A 25,234-nucleotide genomic window follows, 5' to 3' on the forward strand; every position below is an offset into this window, starting at 1 on the left:
GAGGGCGGAACTCCCCTGCACAAATATTGGGCCATATTGATGGGTGGGGGGAGGGAGCTGTGAATGAAAGTTGGGTGTTGTTGATTACTGTTGTTTTGTGCCGTAATGAATAAACAAACAGTGCTTTCAAACTCGTACTGTCACACTGTTCATCAGATATTAATCTGTTCCACCATCTTGTTTTATACGTTCTGAGTGAGAGTTTTGATTTTTGACATGACCCCCGATTTCTTCACCGAGACATGTTTGGATGTTAAAAAAGAACAATTTGTATTTGCTCGAGACATAAACGTATTTCCATAATTTGATATTCAAGGTGTTTGAGAAGGTATGGAAATTTTATTATCCGGTTGGTAATTGTTCTTTAGTGGTTTGCATACCGCATATTTGTTTTACAAGCACAAAGTTGTGTTATTAAGTTCATTAATTAAGAAGTCCATTCTCATGAACATTTCGTCGAAGCTACACTCACATCACAACTTCGTTAATGAAGATCGCCGGTCGTCGATGAGCGTAGTTGGCAGTAGCTGAAATTAAGGCACAGCAAGGAATAAGAAACGCAGCGCCATCTTGTCTGCGGCGTCGTGGTCTTCTGCGGACGGGCGCACAGAGTCGCAAATCACTCGCAAATGCGGAGCAATGCTGCTGGAGAGGAGGTGTGGGGGTGGAGCGTAAGCATCGCTTCCTCTGCGTGTAACTCTATTCTCGCTTAGTCACGAACGCCACCACTGAGACTGCCTGAGGTCGGGTGTCAAGCGCAATTGGACGTCAGCCAGAGATAACACATACGCTCTCTCTTGTCTTGTTTCTCCTTTCAGAGATAACACTAAATAGTAGTGCCCGACAAGTTCCTTTTTGATGGACGCTACAGTAAACAAACAGTAGAGATTCTGCCTCCTCCCTGCCCCTACCAGACTTGTAACAGCCTTTCCTCGCATTTCAGCAGAACAGCGAACATCCAGGCTGACGCATTTCAAGATTGGCTCCATTATACACGCCTAAGATAGGGCATGAATCATTACTATCATTATGCGTTTCGCAATTTAACGGTAAAAGAAATCGCAACATCAAGAAGGAGTTGTGCGACATAAACGAAAGTTGGTAGGCGTGTTTTTGCATCTGAAAGACAATTTCTGTTCAAATTTCACGCCAGTCACATAAGGTTTGCTTTAAATACAGGATTTAACGGTCCTTAATGCTAGAAACCACTAAGATTGGACCTGTGGTGTTGATGTTAGTTAACAATTTTTAAGGTGACAAAGACGCCATTATCAACACCTCAGTGAGTTTGAACGATCAAGTGTAATAGAGCTACGAGGAGCTGTATACGAGGTGTGGCTAGAAAAAAACCGGACTAGTACTGGTGAAACAATAAAACGAATGCAATAAGGCTGAAAGTCGCGTGGCCTGTCACGTGACTCTCGCTCCGCCTACTGCTCGAGTTTCATCTGCCTCCTGCACTCAGTCTGCCCGTGGTGTCTGTTTTAAGTAGTTGACGTTTTGTCTGTGCGTCGGAAAATGTTGAGTGTACAGAAAGAACAGCGTGTTAACATCAAATTTTGTTTCAAACTAGGAAAATCTGCAAGTGAAACGTTTGTAATGTTACAACACGTGTACGGCGATGATTGTTTATCGCGAACACAAGTGTTTGAGTGGTTTAAACGATTTAAAGATGGCCGCGAAGACACCAGTGATGACACTAGCACTGGCAGACCATTGTCAGCAAAAACTGATGCAAACATTGAAAAAATCGGTAAACTTGTTCGACAAGATCGCCGTTTAACAATCAGAGCAGTGTCTGAGTTAACAGGAGTTGCCAAGGAAACTGTCGAACAAGTTTACCGATTTTTTCAATGTTTGCATCAGTTTTTGCTGACAATGGTCTGCCGGTGCGAGTGTCATCACTGGTGTCTTCGCGGCCATCTTTAAATCGTTTAAACCACTCAAACACTTGTGTTCGCGATAAACAATCATCGCCGTACACGTGTTGTAACATTACAAACGTTTCACTTGCAGATTTTCCTAGTTTGAAACAAAATTTGATGTTAACACGATGTTCTTTCTGTACACTCAACATTTTCCGACGCACAGACAAAACGTCAACTACTTAAAACAGACGCCACGGGCAGACTGAGTGCAGGAGGCAGATGAAACTCGAGCAGTAGGCGGAGCGAGAGTCACGTGACAGGCCACGCGACTTTCAGCCTTATTGCATTCGTTTTATTGTTTCACCAGTACTAGTCCGGTTTTTTTCTAGCCACACCTCGTATTCCTTCTGCGATATTGCAGAAACACTTGGCATCAGTACAGCAACTGTACTTGATTGCTGGCAGCGGTGGTCACTAGAATGTACGCTCGCAAGAAGACCGGACGCCGGGCGGCCATGTGGCTCTACCGAGAGGCTAGAGCATCCATTTCGGCGTGTGGTGTATCATTCTGCATCTACAGCAGTACTTTGAGCAGCAGTAGGTACCACAGTGACACGAAGAACTCTTACAAATCGATTACTTCAAGCACATCTCCGAGACAGATGCCCTGTAGCGTGATTTCCTCTGATTCCGAACTACCGCTATTTGCGACGTCAGCGGTGTCAAGCGATAGCTCATTGGAGGGCAGGGTGGAAGTCTGTTGTGTTTTCTGATAACAGCTGGTTCTGCCTCGGTGCCAGTGATGACCATTTTTTGGTTAGATCGAGATCAGTTGATGGCCTGCAACCAACCTGTCTACGTGCTAGACACACTGGACATCCATCTGGAGTTATGGTCTCTTGGTGCAATTTCGTATGAGAGTACAAGCACTATCGTGGTTATCCCACGCAGCCTAACTGAAAATTTGTCTGTCAGTCTGGTGATTCGTCGTGCAGTGATGACATTCATGAACAGCATTCTGGGGGTGTTTTCCAACGAGGTGATGCTCGCCCACATACAACTGTTGTAACGTAAGATGCTCTACAGAGTGTCGAAACGTTGCCTTGCCCTGCTCAGTCACCAGATATGTCTCCAATCGAGCACGTATGGGACATCACCGAACGACAACTACAGCATCATCTACAAACATCATTAAACGTCCCCGTATTGGCCGATCAACTGCGACAGGCGTGGAATTATATCCCACAGTGCAATACAGTCTGCATGTTTGTATTCAACATTCTGATAGCTACACCGGTTATTAATGACGAGTAGCAGCATTTCAAAGTTGCAATGACTTTCTAACATTCTGCGTGGCGTCTGTTTGTTCTAAGTCGTGTCTCCCTACCACTTTCGCGCAACTACGCTCTGAGAGTGTTTTTTAGTGAATTGACTAGTTTGAACCTGGGACCTGTTGCTGGTAAGGAGACGCCAGACCACACATGACATGTAGAGTTCAGAAGAGTTCAGTGAGACTAGCAATGATATAATCAAATACTTAATGATTTCAGCGTCAGCTCCACTGCACTCCCTGTAAAACAATCTTAATACTAACTAAATTTAGTGGAAGGGGTTCAAGGCTTTCCTATTTTTAGTTAGCTGGTAAAATAACGTCGAGAAAGTAGTTAAGTTTACCATTGGAATTCTTATTCTACTCACAAAACATTGTTTATAAATTGCACTATTGATAAAAGGAAATATTTTAATACAGGATGACAAAAAACAATTGCGTTCAACAAAAATGTGAACGAATATTCCCTGAATGGGTTTCCAAGTTCTATAATGGATCGAAATATGATATATGCCATATCACATCTATAATCTACGTTTAAATTAAATTTCAGAAAAGAGAAAACTATCAAAAATAGTCTACAGTGACCCTCAATTATCTTTAATTACTTATTTAACTTGTCGTAAATTACAGTGGCTGATGTGGCTTCTCAATAATTACGTAACAGAAAAATCATCGCGTTTCAGATTTTAACTTCAAGTAGCAAATGTGATTACCATGAGCTTTAATTGACGATCGACACTAGTATTACGCAAAAACGGGATGTAACAGATGAGACTTCTGCAGTTCTGAGTGAAGCAATATGCGGCATCGTGTGCGTTCATTACCTTGTCGTTGGTTAGGCAGCATCAGGGGATGGCGGGCGGCGCAGCTCCACACACACCTCGCCGTCTCAGAAGCAACTCTAACTTCTTACTGCAATTTACCGACGTTGGTTTAAGAAAAGCTATCTGGCTGTGTTTCCAACTGACCAGTCAGGGTCTCAATGTTAACCTTAAGCTCCGCCTACAAGAATTCTGTCTATCCAATGAGAAACGTTATACTTTTCGTGGTGGGGCAATGTTTTTAATGTTTGCAACGTAACAGAGATGCGTATAGTCTCACACTAAAACTTTCAGCTGGTGTGTTCCTTTTACTGTTATCGTAAGATCTATACTGTTCTTCTGGAGGGCACTATATTTTAACATGGGCTGGGGGGGTGGTCTTGGCGGTCGGCTGGCGACGTGGGTGTCCGTCCCATATCGTAGGGCCTCCTAGCCTACACGACTCTGCTCTCGGCTTCTGTTCTCGTTTCTTCCCTCGGAACTGCGTTTGTTTCACGGTGGGAAGGTATGATATGCATTTAGGCATTCTTGTGTTATACTTTGGTATTCCATTTGCTCACTCGTTGATCGTATTACTTTGGCTAATTTATTGTCAGGATTTATTCGGAACTATGTGACATACTGTCGGATTTGCTATTATGTCAGGGTTTTCATGGAAGGTGTTGGATTTGCCTGACACCTTACATATCACTACCCTTCGAACTTAATTTTTGCACTGAAGTTAGGCAATGATTGAATCATTGTCTAAGTCAGTCAAAAATTATTCCTTTATCTAAATTTTGTTGCCTACTGTTCAGCCACATTATTCTAGTTCTATGCTAGTTTGTATTACTAATTTATATTTTTATATTCTTCCACATTATTCTCAAAGATATGATTATATTGACAAGAGAAGAATATTTGTGTGTTATTATCATCATTAATTTTTAATTATTTTCTTTCTTTATTTAAGTGAGAAGTTTGTTTTTTAAGAAGTATGTTATCGAAAGTAAGGAGTCTTTCACTTCGATTTTCTTAGACATATATATATATATATATATATATATATATATATATATATATATATATATATATACACATATTTGTAAATGTAGTAATTAAGTAAAATCTATTCCTCACACTTTTTCTAAATATCATGTCCAAGTAAAATGTTTTTGTTTCTAGACACTCATTTCAACATTGTTTCACTAACAAATAAGAATTATTTCCAAGAATTGCTTTGACAAAGAAATATACATACATAAGTATTGAGATATTATCCTAACAACTGGTACAAATGTTAAAAAAAGGGAAAACACCCAACAAGATAATTTTTTATTCTTTGTTTTTATAAGGAGAAAATTAGTGAAATATAGTTATTCTTTTATTTTTATGAGGAGAAAATAAGTGGCATATACTATTAGTGTTTATTATGCCTTACTTTTGTTCTTTATACGCTGTCCATTTCAGGACTAATGTCTTATTTTTATCGGTAGTCTATTTTTACTTAAGTCCATAGTCAATGACTGTTATTTTGTAGTTTATTAGCTGTCTGGTGTGCTTTAAAATGGTTCAAATGGCTCTGAGCACTATGGGACTCAACTGCTGTGGTCATAAGTCCCCTAGAACTTAGAACTACTTAAACCTAACTAACCTAAGGACAGCACACAACACCCAGCCATCACGAGGCAGAGAAAATCCCTGACCCCGCCGGGAATCGAACCCGGGAACCCGGGCGTGGGAAGCGAGAACGCTACCGCACGACCACGAGATGCGGGCAGGTGTGCTTTACTTATTTAGTTTTTCACACATGTCTTTTGCACAATTCCTACATCACATGCTTTCACACAGTTGCAAAACCAACAAGGAACGGCGAACGAAGCTGTACATCAAATACTTGCCCAAATGCCTTTAAATGCTTCGACGTCATTGCCTTCGCGACCTACTAATGATTGCTGGTATTTCAATGGTAACTTCATCGCGCATAATGTAATCAACTTTTCGTCACTGTATGGTACATCTAGGTACTGATTTTTCTTTGCCATTACTTCGAAAAATTTCACGGGACTCTTTTCTCCTGAATTTTCAAAATATAGGTTCTGTAACAATTCGTACTTCACTCTGTTCTGTGTTTCGCTGGACCAATATCGTGAGAGAAACTTCTCTCTGAAATCTTCTTACAATTGGCATGTCGCTGCAACATTCTGCAGGGTTTCTGCGACTGTTCCTGACATGTGTGCACATATAAAGTCTAATTTGTGTGCTAGCGCCCAGTGTTCTACTAATCCTACTCGGAACTGATCAATAAAAGTTCGCCGATGTAATGAGTTTCCTTCTCGAAAGTGTTCAAATTTTCTGACTTTGAGGAAGTGATCGTTGTCGTACTTCGTCATGGTTCCATATGAAATTCGCGATTCTTGGCCACTTTTGTTTCTGATCATTTCTCCCGTCGTTCTTTCCGGTTGTGGTAGATCCATTGGATATTGTCCACTGTAACTTTCGCCTACCCTTGCATGATATCGTTGGAGTGGTACGCAATAATTTGCTTCCATCGGTTGTGAACGTGCAGCTGAATGCATTGCACTGTACTCTTCGCGACCTGGCTTTCCATTGTCACGTATTGGTTCGGTATCTTGTCTGGCTAACCTTGCCGCTTCAATGCACGATCCAAACTGTCTTGAAACATACATTTGTGGTTTCGCATGTGTTTGTGGTGCCGTTTGTTCATCAAGAGTTTCGAGACGTGTTTGTTGCGGTGCAGGCTGTCTGACTTCACGTATGTTACTTTCCGCCTGTGATTGGAATCGCAAATGCATGATATCTTCGTTAATCGCTTGTTTTTCCGGTGCTGTTACAGATACGGATGTGGTTGCAGACTGAGTGCTTGTTCGATCCTGTTCACTGTGCTCTTCAATGGTTTGCAACAACTCTGTTCGCAATTTCTGAAATTGTTGCTTCGTTTGCGCTTCTCTTTTGCCTATGCGATTATGATATCTTTTCAGCGCTGCTTTTGTGATACGTTTGTGTAACACACTGTTTTCAACAATTTCACGCGCTGTACCTGCTGATTGTCTAGTAATTACGTTTATCTGTTTCTCTAGTTTCTTGACTTCTCCCTGGGTGTTGTTACGTAATGTTTTGATCTCGTCCTGAATGTCATTACGCAATGTTTGTACGTCCACTTGTACCTTGTCAATGTCTTTTCTCAATTGATTGTGACCTGTTATTAAGTTTCCTATCACTTCTCGAGATTCTTTTGCCTTGTCTTCAATTTGACTTGGGTGTAACTGAATTTTTTTGTTTTGTTCTTTAATCTCACGCATTTGTCTCGTGGTTTCTGCATTCTGAATTTTAATTTGGTTCTCAATTTCTTTATTTTGCCTTGTCATGGTTTCCGTCATTTGTTGTAATAATTCTGATAGATTGGTGGGTCCTATTGCGTCTTCTTCTGACGTCCTACGCTCTGTATTTTCGGCCAAGTGTTGGTTTGCAGCCGATTGCATTGAACTGTGCAGTGACACATTTCTGCTCGAATTCCTTGTACTCTGTTGTGAGGGAGCCCTGATTACTTGTACTATGGGTTCTACGTATTCAAGACGCAAGTTAGAATCCTCATCGGCTGTCTCTCTACTTTCCTGCTCCTATGTCATATGCTGACCTACGTTTTCTGTGCCTTGGCGTACATTATCCTCGTTATGGTGCGTTATCTGTCCTATTTCTTACGGTACTCCATCGTCTGTTGTACTGTCCTCTATTCTCTGTCCGTCTTCATGCTGGGTCTCTACCTCAATTCGGTCAAGGTCTCGATCTGCCATTGCTAATCTTCCCGATTCCTTATTTTCTGTTTTAAAAGCAATTCAAGCGCCCTACTTCGCGTTAACATGCGCTCATATGATCTCACGTGTTTCATAAACTTTTTGCTCACACGACTTGACACTTATTATACCCACGACTGACAATCCATTCACTTACTTGTTGGGTCAGAACCAACTTCTCAACATGTATCCGCCACCTGTGCACTTGCAGTGGAGAGAAAACTTAATTCTAACAATATTATAATTCATAACTTAATTATGCTATTGTCTCTGCTAGAATGTCTCACTTTCTATCGAATATTTTCTTACAATATATCGCTGCAGCTACTATTTTCGACTATTTTTGACTTTCAAAAAAACATTTTCGCAGGATATTTTTCTGACCTAGTCAGGCATGTGGTCGACCTTCAATCATGGTATTTTACCATCCTGGCAGGGTCGCCATTCTCTAACATTCTGCGTGGAGTCTGTTTGTACTAAGTCGTGTCTCCCTACCACTTTCGTGCAACGACGCTCTGAGCGTGTTTCTTAGGGAATTGACTAGTTTGAACCTGGGACCTGTTGCTGGAAAGGAGACGCCAGACACACATGACATGTAGAGTTCAGAAGAGTTCAGTGAGACTAGCAATGATATAATCAAATACTTAATGATTTCAGCGTCAGCTCCACTGCATTCCCTGTAAAAGAATCTTAATATTAAATAAATTTAGTGGAAGGGGTTCAAGGCTTTCCTATTTTTAGTTAGCTGGTAAAATAACACCGAGAAAGTAGTTAAGTTTATCACTGGAATTTTTATTCTACTCACAAAACATTGTTTATAAATTGCACTATAGATAAAAGGAAATATTTTAATACTGGATGATAAAAACAAACTGCGCTCAACAAAAATGTGAACGAATATTCCCTGAATGTGTTTCCGAGTTCTATAATGGGTCAAAGGATGACCTATGCCGTATCACATCTATAATCTACATTTACATTAAATTTCATAAAATAGAACCAACAAAAATAGTCTACAGTGATCCTCAATTATCTTTAATTACTTATTTAACTTGTCGTAAATTACAGTGGCTGATGTGGCTTCTCAATAATTACGTAACAGAAAAATCATCGCGTTTCAGATTTTAACTTCAAGTAGCAAATGTGATTACCATGAGCTTTAATTGACGATCGACACTAGTATTACGCAAAAACGGGATGTAACAGATGAGACTTCTGCAGTTCTGAGTGAAGCAATATGCGGCATCGTGTGCGTTCATTACCTTGTCGTTGGTTAGGCAGCATCAGGGGATAGCGGGCGGCGCAGCTCCACACACCTCGCCGTCTCAGAAGCAACTCTAACTTCTTACTGCAATTTACCGACGTTGGTTTAAGAAAAGCTATCTGGCTGTGTTTTCAACTGACCAGTCAGGGTCTCAATGTTAACCTTAAGCTCCGCCTACAAGAATTCTGTCTATCCAATGAGAAACGTTATACTTTTCGTGGTGGGGCAATGTTTTTAATGTTTGCAACGTAACAGAGATGCGTATAGTCTCACACTAAAACTTTCAGCTGGTGTGTTCCTTTTACTGTTATCGTAAGATCTATACTGTTCTTCTGGGGGGCACTATATTTTAACATGGGCTGGGGGGTGGTCTTGGCGGTCGGCTGGCGACGTAGGTGTCCGTCCCATATCGTAGGGCCTCCTAGCCTACACGACTCTGCTCTCGGCTTCTGTTCTCGTTTCTTCCCTCAGAACTGCGTCTGTTTCACAGTGGGAAGGTATGATATGCATTTAGGCGTTCATGTATTAGTCTGTGGTATTCCATTTGCTCACTCGTTGATCGTATTACTTTGGTTAATTTAATGTCAGGATTTATTCGGAACTATGTGACATACTGTCGGATTTGCTATTATGTCAGGGTTTTCATGGAAGGTGTTGGATTTGCCTGACACCTTACAACTTAACTCGCATTTATATTAACGTGTGCTCTTACATTGGTCATCAGTGAAGTATATTACCTAGACAAATGTATTTCCGCAGTTTCATTGTTGTTGTTGTTGTTGTTGTTGTGGTCTTCAGTCCTGAGACTGGTTTGATGCAGCTCTCCATGCTACTCTATCCTGTGCAAGCTTCTTCATCTCCCAGTACCTACTGCAACCTACATCCTTCTGAATCTGCTTAGTGTATTCATCTCTTGGTCTCCCCCTACGATTTTTACCCTCCACGATGCCCTCCAATACTAAATTGGTGATCCCTTGATGCCTCAGAACATGTCCTACCAACCGATCCCTTCTTCTGGTCAAGTTGTGCCCCAAATTCCTCTTCTCCCCAATCCTATTCAGTACCTCCTCTTTAGTTATGTGATCTACCCATCTAATCTTCAGCATTCTTCTGTAACACCACATTTCGGAAGCTTCTATTCTCTTCTTGTCCAAACTATTTACCGTCCATGTTTCACTTCCATACATGGCTACACTCCATACAAATACTTTCAGAAATGACTTCCTGACACTTAAATCTATACTCGATGTTAACAAATTTCTCTTCTTCAGAAACGCTTTCCTTGCCATTGCCAGTCTACATTTTATATCCTCTCTACTTCGACCATAATCGGTTATTTTACTCCCTAAATAGCAAAACTCCTTTACTACTTTAAGTGTCTCATTTCCAAATCTAATACCCTCAACATCACCCGCCTTAATTCGACTACATTCCATTATCCTCGTTTTGCTTTTGTTGATGTTCATCTTATATCCTCCCTTCAAGACACCATCCATTCCGTTCAACTGCTCTTCCAAGTCCTTTGCTGTCTCTGACAGAATTACAATGTCATCGGCGAACCTCAAAGTTTTTATTTCTTCTCCATGGATTTTAATACCTACTACGAATTTTTCTTTTGTTTCCTTTACTGCTTGCTCAATATACAGATTGAATAATATCGGGGGAGGCTACAACCCTGTCTTACTCCCTTCCCAACCGCTGCTTCCCTTTCATGTCCCTCGACTCTTATAACTGCCATCTGGTTTCTGTACAAATTGTAAATAGCCTTTCGCTCCCTGTATTTTACCCCTGCCACCTTTAGAATTTGAAAGAGAGTATTCCAGTCAACATTGTCAAAAGCTTTCTCTAAGTCTACAAATGCTAGAAACGTAGGTTTGCCTTTCCTTAATCTTTCTTCTAAGGTAAGTCGTAAGGTCAGTATTGCCTCACGTGTTCCAGTATTTCTACGGAATCCAAACTGATCTTCCCCGAGGACGGCTTCTACTAGTTTTTCCATTCGTCTGTAAAGAATTCGTGTTAGTATTTTGCAGCTGTGGCTTATTAAACTGATTGTCCGGTAATTTTCACATCTGTCAACACCTGCTTTCTTTGGGATTGGAATTATTATATTCTTCTTGAAGTCTGAGGGTATTTCACCTGTTTCATACATCTTGCTCACCAGATGGTAGAGTTTTGTCAGGACTGGCTCTCCCAAGGCCGTCAGTAGTTCCAATGGAATGTTGTCTACTCCGGGGGCCTTGTTTCGACTCAGGTCTTTCAGTGCTGTCAAACTCTTCACGCAGTATCGTATCTCCCATTTCATCTTAATCTACATCCTCTTCCATTTCCATAATATTGTCCTCAAGTACATCGCCCTTGTATAGACCCTCTATATACTCCTTCCACCTTTCTGCTTTCCCTTCTTTGCTTAGAACTGGGTTTCCATCTGAGCTCTTGATGTTCATACAAGTGGTTCTCTTATCCCCAAAGATCTCTTTAATTTTCCTGTAGCCAGTATCTATCTTACCCCTAGTGAGAAAAGCCTCTACATCCTTACATTTGTCCTCTAGCCATCCCTGCTTAGCCATTTTGCACTTCCTGTCGATCTCATTTTTGAGACGTGTGTACCCCTTTTTGCCTGCTTCATTTACTGCATTTTTATATTTTCTCCTTTCATCAATTAAATTCAATATTTCTTCTGTTACCCAAGGATTTCTACTAGCCCTCGTCTTTTTACCTATTTGATCCTCTGCTGCCTTCACTACTTCATCCCTCAAAGCTACCCATTCCTCTTCTACTGTATTTCTTTCCCCCATTCCTGTCAATTGTTCCCTTATGCTCTCCCTGAAACTCTGTACAACCCTTGGTTCTTTCAGTTTATCCAGGTCCCATCTCCTTAAATTCCCACCTTTTTGCAGTTTCTTCAGTTTTGATCTACAGGTCATAACCAATAGATTGTGGTCAGAGTCCACATCTGCCCCTGGAAATGTCTTACAATTTAAAACCTGGTTCCTAAATCTCTGTCTTACCATTATATAATCTATCTGATACCTTTTAGTATCTCCAGGGTTCTTCCATGTATACAACTTTCTATCATGATTCTTAAACCAAGTGTTAGCTATGATTAAGTTGTGCTCTGTGCAAAATTCTACCAGACGGCTTCCTCTTTCATTTCTTAGCCCCAATCCATATTCACCTACTACGTTTCCTTCTCTCCCTTTTCCTACTCTCGAATTCCAGTCACCCATGACTATTAAATTTTCGTCTCCCTTCACTATCTGAATAATTACACTCCTGGAAATTGAAATAAGAACACCGTGAATTCATTGTCCCAGGAAGGGGAAACTTTATTGACACATTCCTGGGGTCAGATACATCACATGATCACACTGACAGAACCACAGGCACATAGACACAGGCAACAGAGCATGCACAATGTCGGCACTAGTACAGTGTATATCCACCTTTCGCAGCAATGCAGGCTGCTATTCTCCCATGGAGACGATCGTAGAGATGCTGGATGTAGTCCTGTGGAACGGCTTGCCATGCCATTTCCACCTGGCGCCTCAGTTGGACCAGCGTTCGTGCTGGACGTGCAGACAGCGTGAGATGACGCTTCATCCAGTCCCAAACATGCTCAATGGGGGACAGATCCGGAGATATTGCTGGCCAGGGTTGTTGACTTACACCTTCTAGAGCACGTTGGGTGGCACGGGATACATGCGGACGTGCATTGTCCATTTTGGAACAGCAAGTTCCCTTGCCGGTCTAGGAATGGTAGAACGATGGGTTCGATGACGGTTTGGATGTACCGTGCACTATTCAGTGTCCCCTCGACAATCACCAGTGGTGTACGGCCAGTGTAGGAGATCGCTCCCCACACCATGATGCCGGGTGTTGGCCCTGTGTGCCTCGGTCGTATGCAGTCCTGATTGTGGCGCTCACCTGCACGGCGCCAAACACGCATACGACCATCATTGGCACCAAGGCAGAAGCGACTCTCATCGCTGAAGACGACACGTCTCCATTCGTCCCTCCATTCACGCCTGTCGCGACACCACTGGAGGCGGGCTGCACGATGTTGGGGCGTGAGCGGAAGACGGCCTAACGGTGTGCGGGACCGTAGCCCAGCTTCATGGAGACGGTTGCGAATGGTCCTCGCCGATAGCCCAGGAGCAACAGTGTCCCTAATTTGCTGGGAAGTGGCGGTGCGGTCCCCTACGGCACTGCGTAGGATCCTACGGTCTTGGCGTGCATCCGTGCGTCGCTGCGGTCCGGTCCCAGGTCGACGGGCACGTGCACCTTCCGCCGACCACTGGCGACAACATCGATGTACTGTGGAGACCTCACGCCCCACGTGTTGAGCAATTCGGCGGTACGTCCACCCGGCCTCCCGCATGCTGCGGCACTCATATCAACATCTACCTGCCAGTTAGTTTGTCTCTTAGTACCCACGATTTGAAAGGCTGGTAATGTGCGTGAAAGCTTATTTAATTGATAATGAGCATATCATTATGTTTTTATTGATTGTGTTTTAACGATGTCAAGCAATTTGCAGCAGTGGTCCACATAATATTTATACCCATGTTCCAAAGCACCTGTGTTTGTCAAAATAAATGTTTGAGGCGATCTAATTACGTTCTTGCACTTGCCGCTTCTAAACCCTATATTTACACTCCAAGAGAAAAAAAAATGATGCACAACGAATGAATTATCTGAATACAATGGAAATCGATAGATGCGAATTATATGAACACACAAAAAATGATTACGATTTCATGAAAAAATTGATGATTTTTCAAGAGGAATCTCTACACAAACTGAGCACGTCAATAACGCGTTGTTTCACTTCTGGCCGTTATGAAAGCAGTTAATCGGCTTCGTGCTGATTGATAGAGCTCTTGGATGTTCTCCTTAGGGATGTCGTGCCAAATTCTGTCAAACTGACACGTTAGATCGTAAAAATCCCGTGCTGAATGGAGGGCCCAGCTCGTAATTCTCGAAACGTTTGCAGCTGGGGAGAGCCGGCCGGGGTGGCGCTACAGTCTGGAACCGCGCGACCGCTACGGTCGCTGGTTCGAATCCTGCCTCAGGCATTGAAGTGTGTGAGGTCATTAGGTTAGTTAGGTTTAAGTAGTTCTAAGTTCTAGGGGACTGATGACTTCATAAGTTAAGTTCCATAGTGCTCAGAGCCATTTGAACCATTTTTGAACCAGTTGGGGAGAGATCCGGCGACCTTGCTACCCGAGGCATAGTTTGTCAATCATTAACACAAGAGTTGAAACTCACACCATGTGGGGATATGCATTATATTACTGACTATAAGCCCAGAATGGTTTGCTGTGAAGGGAAAGAAAACGGGGCATAGAATATTATCAACGTGCTGCTGTGCGGTAAGTGTGTGACGGATGGTATCAAAGAGGCCCTGCTATGGAAAGAAATGGCATCCCACACCATCGCTTCTGGTTTTTGAACCACATGATTGGTGACAGTCAGGTTCGTATCCTATCACAATCCGAGGCGTCTCCAGACACTTCTTCGCTGGTTATCGGGGCTCAATTCGAAATTGAACTCGTCACGGAAGATATTTCTACTCCACTTAATGAGATTCCAGGCAGAACACGTATCTGGAGAAGCCTCAGACACTGGCGGGATACCAACCTCGATGTCACCCACTACACGCCCCGACAACCAGGACTGAAGGCCTGGGGTTCCATTCCTTTTCATAGCAGGAGCCCCTTGTCATCCACAGCACCCTTACAGCACAGCACGTTGACGATATTCTACACCCCGTTTTGTTGCTCTTCGTGGCAAGCCATCGTAAGCTTACATTTCAACTAGCTAACGTCCACCCGCACACAACGATTAACTACTGCTTGTTTTCGTGCTTACCAAACCCTACCTAGGCCATCAAAGTCGCCGGACGTCTTACTAAATGGGAACGTTCCGAGCATTATGGTTCAAATGGCTCTGAGCACTATGGGACTTAACTTCTGAGGTCATCAGTCCCCTAGAACTTAGAACTACTTAAACCTAACTAACCTAGGGACATCACGCACATCCATGCCCGAGGCAAGATTCGAACCTGCGACCGTAGCGGTCGCGCGGTTCCAGACTGTAGCGCCTAGAACCGCTCGGCCACTCCGGCCGGCGATCAGTTGTGGTCGGGATCTCAAGGTACGAACATATCGCACTTGATAGAATTTGATCAGAATTTGATGATCTGAGGCGCCAATTCGACAGAATTTGGCATAATACATCATCCATTTTTTTCTGAAATCGCAATTATTTGTTTGTCTGTATATGTACATCACATCTAACGATTCCTGGCTCATTTGGATAATTCCTTTGTGGTGGTTTTTTTTTCTTACAGTGTATTATTCAAATAAAACACTGGAGTGTGAATTAAATTATAATTAACAAATGTTAACAATAACAAAATCCAGTTTATGAAACATGTGTGCACGCATATTTCAGCACTGTATTCATCAAGATGCAAGTTGGAGCATGTTTATTACTGAATCTCCTCTCACACAGTCCGATATCACATTCATAATGCATGGACAACTCTGTCGAGAACGTTGAGCTGCTCTTTTGCTCCCGGTTGTTCATGTAGAAACTCTAATAGCGACTCTGCAAATGCGGTTCTAGCCGTCGGATTTCGTCTTCACAACCAATTTTCGCCCCATGTAGTCCCACAACTGTTTTCGAAGGTGCTCGGGTTGTCGAGTAATGACTTGATTTTAAAAATTTTTCGCTAATCTTGACGGAGTGACTGTTTGTGCGGTGACGGAGCAGTAAAAGTCTTAGACTGAACATCTGGCTGTATATCTCCAGTATTTAACTGAAGGGAGACAGCCATTGCACTGATTAAGTCAGATGCCGGAACAGATGATTTTCAGAGGCCATTTATGTATAGCAACTTACAGTCAGAAGGCCGATAGTTGGCCAGTCTAGCAAAATTGCTTCTGGCCTTAACATATAAACACGGCAGCGAAAAAATATTTTCGAAATTCGATATTCACATATCGGAAACCTAAATGTAACATGGCCCCAGAAAGGAAATACTACTTGTTGCATCATCTGGGAGGTTCTTGCAGCGGTGTACCGTAGGTCTCTAGAAGAGCGTAGCGTTCCAAAGGATTGGAAAAGGGCACAGGTCATCCCCGTTTTCAAGAAGGGACGTCGAACAGATGTGCAGAACTATAGACCTATATCTCTACCGTCGATCAGTTGTAGAATTTTGGAACACGTATTATGTTCGAGTATAATGTCTTTTGTGGATACTAGAAATCTATTCTGTAGGAATCAGCATGGGTTTCGAAAAAGACGGTCGTGCGAAACCCAGCTCGCGCTATTCGTCCACGAGACTCAGAGGGCCACTGACACGAGTTCACAGGTAGATGCTGTGTTTCTTGACTTCCGCAAGGCGTTCGATACAGTTCCCCACAGGCGTTTAATGAACAAAGTAAGAGCCTATGGACTATCAGACCAATTGTGTGATTGGATTGAAGAGTTCCTAGATAACATAACGCAGCATGTCATTCTCAATGGAGAGAAGTCTTCCGAAGTAAGAGTGATTTCAGGTGTGCCGCAGGGTAGTGTCATGGGACCGTTGCTGTTCACAATATACATAAATGACGTTGTGGATGACATCGGAAGTTCACTGAGGCTTCTTGCAGATGATGCTGTGGTGTATCGAGAGGTTGTAACAATGGAAAATTGTACGGAAATGCAGGAGGATCTGCAGCGAATTGACGCATGGTGCAGGGAATGGCAATTGAATCTCAATGTAGACAAGTGTAATGTGCTGCGAATACATAGAAAGATAGATCCCATATCATTTAGCTACAATATACCAGGTCAGCAACTGGAAGCAGTTAATTCCATAAATTATCTGGGAGTACGCATTAGGAGTGATTTAAAATGGAATGATCATATAAAGTTGATCGTCGGTAAAGCAGATGCCAGACTGAGATTCATTGGAAGAATCCTAAGGAAATGCAATCCGAAAACAAAGGAAGTAGGTTACAGTACGCTTGTTTGCTCACTGCTTGAATACTGCTCAGCAGTGTGGGATCCGTACCAGATACGGTTGATAGAAGAGATAGAGAAGATCCAACGGAGAGCAGCGCGCTTCGTTACAGGATCATTTAGTAATCGCGAAAGCGTTACGGAGATGATAGATAAACTCCAGTGGAAGACTCTGCGGGAGAGACGCTCAGTAGCTCGGTACGGGCTTTTGTTGAAGTTTCGAGAACATACCTTCACCGAGGAGTCAAGCAGTATATTGCTCCCTCCTACGAATATCTCGCGAAGAGACCATGAGGATAAAATCAGAGAGATTAGAGCCCACACAGAAGCATACCGACAATCCTTCTTTCCACGAACGATACGAGACTGGAATAGAAGGGAGAACCGATAGAAGTACTCAGGGTACCCTCCGCCACACACCGTCAGGTGGCTTGCGGAGTATGGATGTAGATGTAGATGTAGATGTAGAAACAGACCCTCCTCAGAGTCTGCCAGCACCTGTGAGATCAAATGATGCACACTCTTAGCCTTCTCTAACTGGCATTAGCATCTACATGGTAGGCATACGTCTTCGGTTAGATCCCTACAAGGTTTTTGCAAACTTGTAATGGAATCGGTACATGCAGAGTTTGGAGAAGTCTAGAACACATATCGATATAGACAGACTTCGTGAACTCCAGTGGAATCTTGGTCATCTCCACAGTGATTAGCCCTTGATTGAAGATTGTAGCCTGCTTAAAATCTCTGCCGGTGACGTGATCTCTTGCACCATAACGGTCATCCTGGCGGTAAACTAAATGTAATTGACGACGGTTTTTAACATTATGACGTTGCAATGCCTGTGTTGTTCAGAAGTATGACGCAAAGTCCCTTTGGATGTTCGTGCATGCTTGCATGTCCGAAGGTACTCTGCATCGAACTGCTGTGCATGCGCGTCCAAAGAAATTTAGCGTCGTACCTCCCAACAACATAGGCACTGCAATACCGTATTGATTCACTGACAAGCGATTTTCAGCTAAAATATCTCCCCTGTACGGGAACAGACATAATAAATGTACGAATACAGGATGTTGACATATGGTTTACGAGGTATAAAACTTTGCCCTGGCCATGAGTCGTGCTTGGGATCCTAATGATAAGGCGACTGATCGCGATAATAGTAAAATCCGTGTAAGACGTGTATATTTCTGTTGTCTATTGTCAAACCACAATTTATGAAAGATGTTTATATTTTATTAATAGGATTAAGTAGGAATAATGTTGGAAATAATTGTGTTAGCAGGGAATGTCTGCACCAAAGTATTGTTGGCAAGAGAGACGGCAAATTGATATAATTTTAAAAAGGGCGCGAGAGACCGCTTATGGATACATTTCAAGAAAAGAGCGGGAAAGACCGCGCATTGATACATTTTGTAATGGTAGCAGGGATTGTCTGCAACAGAAAGCATTTTTGGCAGGAGAGACCGCACTTTAGCGTTCGTAGGAAGTCAGTAGTAAGCCAGATGTGAAGCGAGTCGGTATGCAGGTCTGAAGCGAGAGGTTGAGAGGAGCGGTGTGCCCGCCAGCCACCAGCTATGATTTACAAGAGATTATAAACGGATGTAAAGAGACATCAACTAACTATTATCATAAGAGGAACTAATATTATTGCATTATTTTCTTTGCGAAACTCAAGACTACTGAAGGTATGTTTGCGCAATGCTAGTTGTAAGATTATTGTAAAAAGTAAGTCCCATTTGAACGTTTGTAAAATCATTTCATTACCAACAGTAAATATTTGAAGCGTTTTCAGAATATAATTAATTTTTGCCAGCAATGTTGCATTACTGATTATAATCCATCCCAAAAACCATCAACGCAAAACTTTGCAAAAATTTTATTGTTGTCAAGAAAAGTGTAACTATGAATTACGTAACTTCAGTCGAATTAATTAAAGAATAACGTCAGCTGTTCTATTAAAGAATAAAGTCAGCTTTGGTAATAAATACAGCTACTTATTATGACACCCCACAGGCAGTTAATAGAGTATAGTAAACATGAGTAACTATATTCATGTCGCAGTTCGATGTAGCAGTCAGATGGCTATCCAGTAACAGTAAAAAAGGTAAGGAACAGTTTGGGGTTATTGCACACAACGATTGAGGGCCACGACGACGACACACTCTATGTTTCGTCGAAATAATCAGAAAATCACTTTTAATAAGCAGCGCCGGCAGGAGTGGCCGAGCGGTTCTAGGCGCTACAATCTGGAACCGCGCGACCGCTACTGCCGCAGGTTTGGATCCTGCCTAGGGCATGGATGTGTGTGATGTCCTTAGGTTAGTTAGATGTAAGTAGTTCTAAGTTCTAGGAGACTGATGACCTTAGATGTTAAGACCCATAGTGCTCAGAGCCATTTGAACCATTTTTTTTAATAAGCAGCAATTAAATTTGTATGCAAACATTGAGAAAGAGAATAAATTTCAAATGGATGATTTCATTTGGTATTATTAAGCAAGAGATAGAAATCCTAAGGAAAGGTTTCATTGGTCATTGTAGAAGAGAAGGCTGCGTAAAAAAAGAGAGATATAGAGGAGACGGGAAGGTTTCATCCGGTTTCAAGTCTTAGTCCGGCACAAATTTTCATTGTCGTCATTCCATTATACAGCTGATGGGTTTCCATATTTGCAACTGCGAATACACTTGATGTGTTTCTAACATTCTCCACGGTTTTAACAAAAACTAAAATAGTCATTAATTTATAAAAATCTTTTTCAAAATCACACATCGGAAGAGTTCACTGTTCAGTGTTTAAATCAATATACTCCTTCAACCAGGCACACTAGTTGAATTTCCAAAAATGCTAAAACACGTATTTTTTATTTTCTCACTGAGAAACCAAGTGCCTGATTTCGTGGTTCTAGGTCGAAATTACCTTAATAGTGACGTAGTTTCAAACAACCTTTCATCCCAATTAGGAGAGGGATTTCGGACAATTCCTTCTTAAACTATGAATCAAGCTGACCTATTTCACGCCCATAGGGGTTGAATTTCCAAAAATAGTGAAACGCGTGTTTTTTATTTTCTAACCTAAGAAGCCAAACACAAATTTTCAAAGAAATAGCTTTAAAAATGTTTCCCCAGTGAAATATTTTCATAAAATGTTTCACCCTCTATTTCACTTCCTTCGGGGTTGAATTTCCAAAAACAGTGACATGTATGTGTTTCATTTCCAACAGAGAAGCCAAATACAAATTTTCATAGATTTAGCTTCGAAAATGCTTACACAATGAAATATTTCCATGAAAACTTTCATCTCCAGTTATACCCACATAGTGACCGAATTTTCAAAAACAGTTAAACACGTATTGTTTTGTTTCCTACTGAGAAGCCAAATTTAAATCTTGATAGATTTAGCTTTAAAAATGCTTTGATAATAAAATGTTATCATAAAAAATCTCATCCCCTACTCCATCCCCTTAGGAGACTATTTTCCCAAAACCCTGAAACATGTATTTTTTAATCTCTAACCGAGAAGCCACACACCGATTTTCAAACAGTCAGCTTTAAAAATGCTTTCGCAATGAAATATGTTCATAAAACTTTTCACTCCCTATTTCTCCACATTAGGGGTAGTATTTCCAAAAGCAGTGACGAACGTGTGTTTTATTTCTAACAGAGAAGCCAAATACAAATTTTCATAGATGTAGCTTCAAAAATGCTTTCACAATCAAACCCATAGGGGTTGAATTTCCAAAAACAATTAAACATGTAGTGTTTTGTACCTCTCTGAGAAACCAAATTTAGTTGGGATGGATTTTGCTTTAAAAATGCTTTCATAATAAAATATCTTCATAAAAAAACCTCACCCGCTATTTCGCCTTCTTTGGAATTCAATTTCCAGAAACACTGAAACACGTATTTTTTTATTTGTAACCAGGAAGTCAAGTACGAATCTTCATAGACGTAGCTTTAAAAATACTTTATTAGTTCTTTAATAATCACATATTTTCCAAAAAATCTTTTACCGACTATTTGACAACCACAGAGCTAAATTACCAAGAATTCCCAAACGCTTATTTCTTTAGTTCTGACCGAGAAACCAAATACCAATTTTCGTAGGTCTAGCTTCAAAATTGCCTCAATAGTGACATTTTTCAAAACAAAAAAAGTCCTTCATCCCCTTAGAGTTGAAAGTTCTAAAAATTCCTCTTTAAACGACGCCTACAGTGTAAGAACCACATCTTCTTCAGATTTCAAGATTGAATCCTTAACTGTTTGGGCTGCATGATGATGAGTCACTCAGTCAATGAGGACATTGCTTTTTATACCTACAGAGATTTAGATAAAATAATCACCGAGACTACTCCGACACATCCACCCCTTTCGACATTTGGCAAGAGACTAAATATCCCTTATGGTTAAGACTGTACGGATACTTTTCAGAGATGTATGATCTTAAGCTTTTCCGGCGAATCAACTGTTTGTATTGCTCTCGGGTGTCCAACAAACCGCGTCGTTTAAAAAACACGATATTTCGACAGCGTACTTTTCCTTCATATCCGTGTGGTACGTGTAGAATTAGGATCTTTATTATATCGTGCTTCGCTTCCTTTATTATCTTATCGCTCCCCATCCTTTACCTTGGTATTTGGGCGGAATTGTGAGGGAACGTGATCGACTAATGCTGGGTGCATACTCAGGTCCCTCAGGTCGTCTGTCGTCCCCGTCGCATGCGGAAGTCGCGGTCGAGAGTCTTGTCAGGCCCTTGTCATGCAGCCTAAACAAATTACTCTACGTCTAATCTATTAGGTAACCTCCGGCAGCTATTTCTCACGGCACTACATGAGTCATCGTAAGTCCCTGATGCAGGCAACGATTCTAATTCTCATAGTAAATCGTTGTGGACTGCCCTACGATCTACGGATGTAGATTACGTTGGAAGTTCGAAACAAAGATAGCTGAAAACTACACTACTGGCCATTAAAATTGCTACACGAAGAAGAAATGCAGATGATAAACGGGTATTCATTGGACAAATATATTATACTATAACTGACATGTGATTACATTTTCACCCAATTTGGGTGCATAGACCCTGAGAAATCAGTTCCCAGAACAACCACCTCTAGCCTTAATAACGGCCTTGATACGCCTGGGCATTCAGTCAAACAGAGCTTGGATGGCGTGTACAGGTACAGCTGCCCATGCAGCTTCGACACGATACCACAGTTCATCAAGAGTAGTGACTGGCGTATTGTGACGAGCCAGTTGCTCGGCCACCATTGACCAGACGTTTTCAATTGGTGAGAGATCTGGAGAATGTGCTGGCCACGGCAGCAGTCGAACATTTTCTGTATCAAGAAAAACCCGTACAGGACCTGCAACATGCGATAGTGCATTATCGTGCTGAAATGTAGGGTTTCGCAGGGATCGAATGAAGGGTAGAACCACGGGTCGTAACACATCTGAAATGTAACGTCCACTGTTCAAAGTGCCGTCAGTGCGAAGAAGAGGTGACCGACACGTGTAAACAATGGCACCCCATACGATCACGCCGGGTGATACACCAGTATGGCGATCACGAATACACGCTTCCAATGTGCGCTCACTGCGATGTCACCAAACACGGATACGACCATCATGATGCTGTAAACAGAACCTGGATTCATCCGAAAAAATGACGTTTTGCCATTCGTGCACCCAGGTTCGTCGTTGACTACACCATCACAGGCGCTCCTGTCTGTGATACAGTGTCAAGGGTAACCGCAGCCATTGTCTCCGAGCTGATAGTCCATGCTGCTGCAAACGTCGTCGAACTGTTCGTGCAGATGGTTGTTGTCTTGCAAACGTCCCCATCTATTGACTCAGAGATCGAGACGTGGCTGCACGATCCGTTACAGCCATACGGATAAGATGCCTGTCATCTCTACTGATAGTGATACGAAGCCATTGGGATCCAGCACGGCGTTCAGTATTACCCTCCTGAACCCCCGATTCCGTATTCTTCTAACAGTCATTGGATCTCGACCAACGCGAGCAGCAATGTCGCGATACGATAAACCGCAATCGCGATACGCTACAATCCGACCTTTATCAAAGTCTGAAACGTGATGGTACGCATTTCTCCTCCTTACACGAGGCATCATAACAACGTTTCACTAGGCAACGTCGGTCAACTACTGTTTGTGTATGAGAAATGGGTTGGAAACTTTCCTCATGTCAGCACGTTGTAGGTGTCGCCACCGGCACCAACCTTGTGTGAATGCTCTGAAAAGCTAATTATTTGCATATCACAGCATCTTATTCCTGTCGGTTAAATTTCGCCTCTGTAGCACGTCATCTCCGTGGTGTAGCAATTGTAATGGCCAGTAGTGCAGTTGGTAGAACTGATTTTTCATAGGTACGCGATTGTTTTGTAATTCGTATTACTGCTGCCTAATATGTAACAGTTTTCTTTAGTTGATGAAAGCTACTGAGTGCGATATGTAGTGTTTAGATGTTCAATTGTTTTTAAATGGCGATGCTTTCGAGTGAGGAAAGTATTTTTCTTGTTGAACATGTGTTTCGACAAGGCGAAAAACATACGAATTTGATGCTGGACCCATTTGCTGAGAAATTCCCGGAAACAGCTGTACGTCATCGTAATGTTCGTCGACGTATTACGAAATTTCGAGACACAGAGTCAACGTCAGATGCCGAACGAACTGGAAGACCATCGAAACTAAACGAACAGCTGTGGATATTTCAGAATCAATGCAGCAGAGTCCAGCAAAATCATTGACCACGAAAAAGATATCGGGCTTGCAACAGCCCGGAAAGCGGTTAGGCAAACACTGAAATTGTTCTCGTATGAAGTGACATCAGTGCAAGAATAGAAGGATGCGGATCACGAAAAGCTCAGTCGTTACTGTTAGTGGTTTACATCTTTTATCGAGAGGATTACCGTTGTCATTTTTGATGTCACTTTCTACACAGACGAGGCTTGGGTCTACCCGCCTGGTCAAGCTGACACACAAAACACATGCTTTTATGGTCAACGGAGAATCCTCGTGCAGTGCTGGAAACGATATTGCATGATCATAAAACTGGAGTGTGGGTAGCAATATCCAGACAGGGCCTTAAAGAGGTATCCTTCTGCTGGGTGCCTGGTCATGTCGGCATATGGGGCAATGAACAGGCCGATCGGGCTGCCAAGGAGGCCTGCAGAGAGCAGGATGTGGTCCAGTGTCCTATCCCCTTGCAGTCAGTCATCGCTGCACTCCACAGGAAGTGCATGGAGATGTGGGAGGACGAATGGCTGGCGGTGACGGCCAATAAACTGCGGTCGGTAAAGTCAACCACTCGGCCGTGGCGTTCCTCCTGCCGGCTGCTCAGGCGGGAAGAGGTGGCCCCCATACGTCTTCGGATCGGGCACTGTCCTCTGACGCATAGCTATTTATTACGGCGGGAGGATCCTCCGTTTTGTGATGCTTGTTGTGTGCCAATCTCTGTCCGGCACATTTTAACAGACTGCATTTTATACCGTGATGCAAGGGCAGAAGCACAAGTTTATGGGGATCTGCCTTGTGTTTTAGTTAACGATGAGACGTGTGTGTCTAGGGTTTTTAAGTTTTGTGATGTGTCTGGACTCTGGCCTAAACTTTTAGGCTGGCTGTTTTAGTGTATTGCAGAGTGGCTGACTCCTCCCCTTTTTCCTTGCGGTTAGCCAGCCACTTCCATCTGCTACATTGTTTTAGCTCACTCTACCTTTTTCTTCCTGTGTTGTCCATGTTTTACTGCTGACGCCCTGCTTCATCCCACGCTTCGGTGTGGGTGAGCACAAATTTTTCAATGATTGTTCCCCGTGTTTTATGTTCCGTTTTATGTAAATGTTCTGAGTCTTTTTTTTTTTCTTGACACCCGTCTCACTATGCTACTCCACGGGCGCTGAAGACCTTGCTGTCGTGCGCCCACCAAACCCTTCTACTACTACTACTACTACTTATTGGACCGTTATTTTTTGAAGAAAACGTGAACAGTGAACATCATTGCTTAAAAATCCGCGATTTCGTTCGCCAGCAAACGGGAGACGAACTCAACTATTCATGGTTACAACAAGATGGCGCTATCGTACACAGTGCTAGAATCATTATGAGTCTTCTGGAAAAGTTTTTGGGGAA

This window comes from Schistocerca nitens, chromosome 5 (genome assembly GCF_023898315.1).
Source record: "Schistocerca nitens isolate TAMUIC-IGC-003100 chromosome 5, iqSchNite1.1, whole genome shotgun sequence".
Taxonomy (NCBI): Eukaryota; Metazoa; Arthropoda; class Insecta; order Orthoptera; family Acrididae; genus Schistocerca; species Schistocerca nitens.